The following is a 6,096-nucleotide window of genomic DNA, read 5'->3' on the forward strand; positions in this document are numbered from 1 at the left end:
CCTACAGGTCAACTATGTCCAATGACCCCTTGCCTGTGTTAAATGAGCAGCTTGAAAGTGGCCTCCAGATATTGTAATGTATTGTAAAGCGTCTTTGGGATAAATTGTTATTATTTAAGAGAAATTCAGTATTTCTTATATTTAATTGATGATCGAGATCATTCAGATCAGAATGATGAAGAACTAATTAGTGTCTGAATGTGTAAGTGAATGGGTGAGTGGTTCCGAGATATAAAACACTTTGAGTGCCTTGAAGGTAGAAAAGTAAATAATATGTCCATTTAACATTTTACCATTTTTTTAAAGCATATGTTTAAATAGCAGTGTACAATAGCAATACAATTACAGACATTCAGACAAACTATTTGAAAAGACAAAAACATAAAAGCAATGAGATGACGACAAATAAGATTTAGCAGATTAGTGTTGACATGATTGATTTGCTTTGAACCATGTTTTAAGATGTTTTTTTGTAAATATTGTAAGAGGGCAGCTCTCTGATGTTCTGATGATAGGCTATAATCTGTCAAACATCTCAAATATAATATAATTAATAATTTAGCCTACACAACACAGTTCAAACAACAAAAACAAATCATGTTTAAGTTGTATAGGCCTATAAATTGATTTGAATTTTAATTCTATGATTTATATTTATAAATAATGTCTGTTCATTCATAATATTTTGCAAGTGCAATAAATAAAAAAAATCATGGTTATTTTGATTACCTTTGTCATAATAAAACTTGTTTATGCAATATATTGGTTTATTTCATTTAGTGAATAACACTTTTTAGTTTTGTGTTTGCAGACTGAAATAAGAGGTGTGGAGGGGAGGGGTGCAGCATTGAGTTATAATAAAGGCCAGCGAGAATGTGGGTTCTGTTCTTGTGGCAATCACGGCCGTCATTTTGCAGGTAGTGAAAGACAATTTTAATACAAATTAATGTAAAAACTGGGTGATGAAATTCATATAGTAAAGTGTTTAAAGATGTAAACATTTTCAAAGCAACAACTCAACTTTTGAACACCGGGGGGGAAATGTTTCTACACTTTTCTACATCACCAGGAGAGAACACTGTTCTAATTTCTTCTGGAGGGTGGTTCAGGTCTCCCTGTATGATAATTAGGATCCACCCACCACATGTGGCCCTTCTGAAGTCAAGCCTCCTCCCTGTGAAGTGCATCAGCAGCTTGTATTGACAGGTCCGGTGGTGGAGTTCCAGTCCCTTAATTAGTTCAAACCTCACAGAAGACATTTGGCTACTTACCACAAATGGAGTCCAATCAAGTTATGGAAGCATCTCAAGGATGAGCAGTGGAAAAACTATGTACCTGTGCTTAATTCTGAGGCCAGGACCCAGAAAAGTTCAGAACACTTTTTTGCAAATGGCTGTATTCTAATTTGAGATTATTCACTACAGCGTATGAGGTTATATTTCCTTGATGCATGTGTGTGACAAATAAAACAACTCTTTTAAGTTTCAATCATCCCCTTTCTCATAATGGTTTGGTCCACTCCTCCACCGCGTGGGCCTCTGAGCCTAAAGGCTAACTGACAGAGAGGAGAGCGCATCGCATTTATATAGCATGTTTCCATCTTCAAGGCAAGTTCTTTACTAGGCAACGCTGTGAAGTGTCTTGCCTAAGGACACAATGACATTTCCTTTAGTGCCCCATTGTGGCACATGGTGTTCCAGGGGTCTCCCATCTTAACCTAGCCCTGTCCTGCTTAGTTTCTGAGAGCTGACAGACAGCATTTGTAAGCAGGTATGGTTTTGAATTCTAACTAGTTCAAAGCCTTCAACAGAAAAATTGTTCCAAAAATAATCCAAAAACAAGAACATTATATAATGAACAAATATCAAGAAGTTATATAATTAAGATATGCTCAAAATTCAGCCCCGAAGAAACTGAACTCCTTATTCAAGTCAACAGGATGTCCATAGTTTTTCATGTTAAAGGGCAATGTTTTGAAACGCGGCATTTGACTCAAATAAAAGCAAAAGAAAGACTTGTATTATCAATCTGTTTGACTTTGATATCACATATTGGTCTGAATTGCACAATTGGAGTTAAACCTGCTTTCATCAGACTGGCATACGTAAGGAGAAAGACAATGGCTTCACTGTGCTTGGGTCCAAATAACACTTAACTCGGATCAAAAAGACTTCTCTTTAGAAATCGTGACCCACATAAACTACATTGTTGTTGACTTTTGATCCTTTCTACTTAAAGTGTAAACAGTGTCGGTCTTCTTCTGGAAATGTATGTTAAATAGATACATACAAGTCTAAGTTGTGAATCAACGATTGATTAAATATAATCTGTTGAAAAATATAATTTAGGGACCACAACCTAAAACAGAATTTAATAACTTTAACAAAACAAAGCCATTAAATCAGACTTAACCAAACTGGGACAAAAGGACTAGAACAGTACCAACTAACTCTGAAACAAAAAAATAAACCATAGTGCATTTAGAACAGAACAGAAGTAGTCTTTAAGTACAAAATGAAATCCAGGTCTAAGCATAAATTAGATTAAGCTAAAATAAGACAAATTTGGAAATTGACAGAACCACAATTAAACCAAGTCAAGATTTAGATCCTGCATTATAAAATATCCACACTAGTCCCACTAGTCATTTGTGACCAGTTACATAAACGCAAGGCCTTTAACATGGACTTCAACCATTTTTACTCTAATACGAGCCATATTTTATGTTATAGATTTAACAAAAGAATCAACAAGATTATTATTTAGTATAGTTAAGCATCACTGAAAGTTAACATCAACTCGTGCTTATCATATCTTAGTTTACACATCAAAACAACAACTATATATTGTATTAGTCCTATACAAACACTGTAGTCATTAGTATAGGCAACACTGTGCTCTTTAATGGCTGCAGCTCATGTCCCTTCTCATTAATGTCAGTATATTTAGTGCCGCAATTGTTATGTACACAAAGCACAGCAAATAACCAGGGTGCGACCAGCCCAGCTGCTCTAATGTTATCTTTTAAAGGGTTTTTCCAAATCATCCAGTCTTTCTCATTGTTCATTATTTCACAAATCCTCCCCATTTTGCCCTGTATGTTTATTTTGAGTCATCAACAAATATTGATTTTTGAGCTTTTCATGAGAAAGGAAGAGGTTCAGCTGATACTGTTGTAAGACTCAATGTACACTTTTAAACGGTGCTGATGTAGAAATTGAAAATGAAAAAATGTATTGATTAAAAGTTTAATTTATATTTTCTCAGTTAAAAAACTACTCGAAACGCAAGAGAGAGAAGAATTGAAAATGTATACATTCAAATGCAGTGGTAAATGTAAACTGCTGAAATAAACTGTATTAATACCTCAAACACATACTCCCAAATTGAATTCAAAATGAGCCGGGATTTAACAAACGACAAACACAAGCTAACATAAGACGATCTTTACAATCTTGATGAACCATATACAGAAACACTCTGTTTGCTAGCCATATATTTTTAAAATGCTAACCAAAATTAAAATAGTTGATTTAATAATAAATCATATTGGGGCCCTCTACGATTGTCCAACTTATAGAATCAAAATTAATGGTCACTTGACAGACTCACTGAGCTTGGAAAGAGGGCAGGGTTGTGCTTGGTCTACTTTGTTTTTCGCCTTGTACTTGGCCCATAGGCCCAATATATTAAACAATCTGAAACTATTTATGGTGCTTCTATACAGATTATGTCCTATTATATCTGATCAAGCCAGAAATGTTCAAACCCAATGTGATGCATTTCCTCCATGACATTGGTCTAATGTCTGGATACAAATTGAATGTACAAAAAACTGAAATGCTCTCTTATTAACGACCCCCTCTGTCCTTTGGAAAGACTTACCCATTTAAATGGCGGAACGGAATGCCTCAAATACTTAGGATTGGTCGTCCATAAAGAGCTATCAACAATTTTAGAGAAACAATATACTCCTCTTTTCTCCACTCTAAATAAAGATCTTGAAAAATGTAATCTTATCCCATACTTAAGTCTAAGTCAAAGGATTGAAACTAAAAATGAATGATTTGCCAAGATTTCCCTTCTGTTCCAGACTCTCCCAATTTCCATCCCCAACTGGCTGTTTGATGAGTGGAATAAAACAATCTCAAGATTTGTATGGCGAGGCAAGAAACCTTGATTCCAATTTAAAACAAATACAAGTATCAAACAAAAAAGGAGGCTAGAGTTTGGTTTGTCTGAAAAGTGACTTTATTTCAGCTCAAATCAGAGTTGCTATACTGGTGTGACCCAGAATATGAAGCTCAATGGAAAAATATTGAGATTAATGTTGTGCCGGTTGTTCCTGTACAGGCCGCACTGGCACATGACAAACAGTTGAGTCATTTAGAGGAAGTTAAGAATCCACTGGTGAGAACTGCCCTTACAACATGGAAGGAGCTAATCAAAATATTCAAACTAAAACTTAAACTGGTTGGCATTTGACCAAGGTTTTGTACCAAATAGAACTGACCTGAGATTCAAGGTATGGATTATAAAAGGTAAAAACCAAAACATTAAACAAAGTATTGACATTATAACGTCTTTTTTATCAAGGCTTATAATTCAGAACTATCAATGCATTAAATAACCTGGACAACTACTCTACTGAATATAATAAAAACAAATGGGAAAGAGAAAGTAATTTTGTTCTGATGGACGAGGAGTTGGAAGCTGTTTATACATGTAGTTAGCATGTTGCTTCAATCTGGAACATTCCTAATGTCTTTGATAACTGCGGTCATAAAGAAGAGCAGTCTTGATGCCGCAGTACTGAGTAATTACCGGCCCATCTCTAATCTGCCATTTTGGGGCAAAGTCCTTGAAAAGGTTGTTTACCAACAGCTCACAGATTTCCTCTTAATAAACAGCTAATTTGATGTTTTTCAGTCAGGTTTTAGACCTCATCACAGCACTGAGACTGCTCTTGTCAAGGTGACAAATGACATCCGCCTGAACACTGACACGGGCAAAGCCTCAGTCTTAATTCTGTTAGATCTGAGTGCTGCTTTTGACACTGTCGATCATGGGATCCTCTTACAGAGACTAGAGGACTGGGTGGGCATCACTGGCACTGCCCTAAACTGGTTAAGGTCCTATCTGGAAGACAGGAAGTACTTTGTTGAAATTGGTAGCTGTGTCTCAGACCACATGACCCTGACCTGTGGAGTGCCCCAAGGGTCAGTCCTGGGTCCCCTTCTGTTCAACCTCTACATGCTGCCGTTAGGTCAGTTGATACGCAGTGAAAATGTGTCCTATCACAATTATGCAGACGACACTCAGATCTATGTTTCACTATCGGCAGGTGACTATGGACCAGTAGATTCACTCTGTCACTGCATCCAACAGATCAGTGAGTGGATGCAAAACAACTTTCTCCAGCTGAACTCAGACAAGACTGAAATAATCGTTTTTGGCCCACAGAAACAAAGAGAAAGTGTTAGCGGTCACCTCCAGAGTCTCGCTCTAAAACCTACAAACCAAATTAGAAATCTTGGGGTAATAATGGACTCAGACTTGAGGCCGTTGTTGTGTTTTGTGTGTCTTTAAAATGAAAAAATAAATAAAAACCATATCAAACTTGATTTTCGTCTATCCAATTGAAAATGATAAGCAGCAACTATCTCTGGGGGACTCGGCTGAAATGCTTTAATTTACAATTGAATTAAGTGAGCAAAACCATTGTCAGTACTGTATGTTTTGCCACAAGTACAAAAGGATCAAATAAAATAACTAACATTATATAAATTAGCTAACACGGACAGCCACAGCCAAATAGATTAAACAATAAAAAAGGAATAGTTAATGGTCATGTGTAATAGTTTTTTTCTGCAGAACAGTTACTTCTCGTGCCCTTGACATTGCACTATTATATGATTTTAAGCATCATTCAAAGGGAGGTCGCTGGTAAATATGAGTAAATGTGGAAAGAAAGATGCAAAGACAATGGTCCGTTGATGTGTTTTGAGCTGGACTGCGTCATAGTAAGGAGTGGTCTTCACATTCAGCTCTTTATAGTCCCTGCTCACTATAGAAACACATCACATCACCACCTGC

This window comes from Eucyclogobius newberryi, unplaced genomic scaffold (genome assembly GCF_026437365.1).
Source record: "Eucyclogobius newberryi isolate DKJ021-1_F unplaced genomic scaffold, fEucNew1.0.hap1 SCAF_5, whole genome shotgun sequence".
In the NCBI taxonomy this organism is placed as follows: domain Eukaryota; kingdom Metazoa; phylum Chordata; class Actinopteri; order Gobiiformes; family Gobiidae; genus Eucyclogobius; species Eucyclogobius newberryi.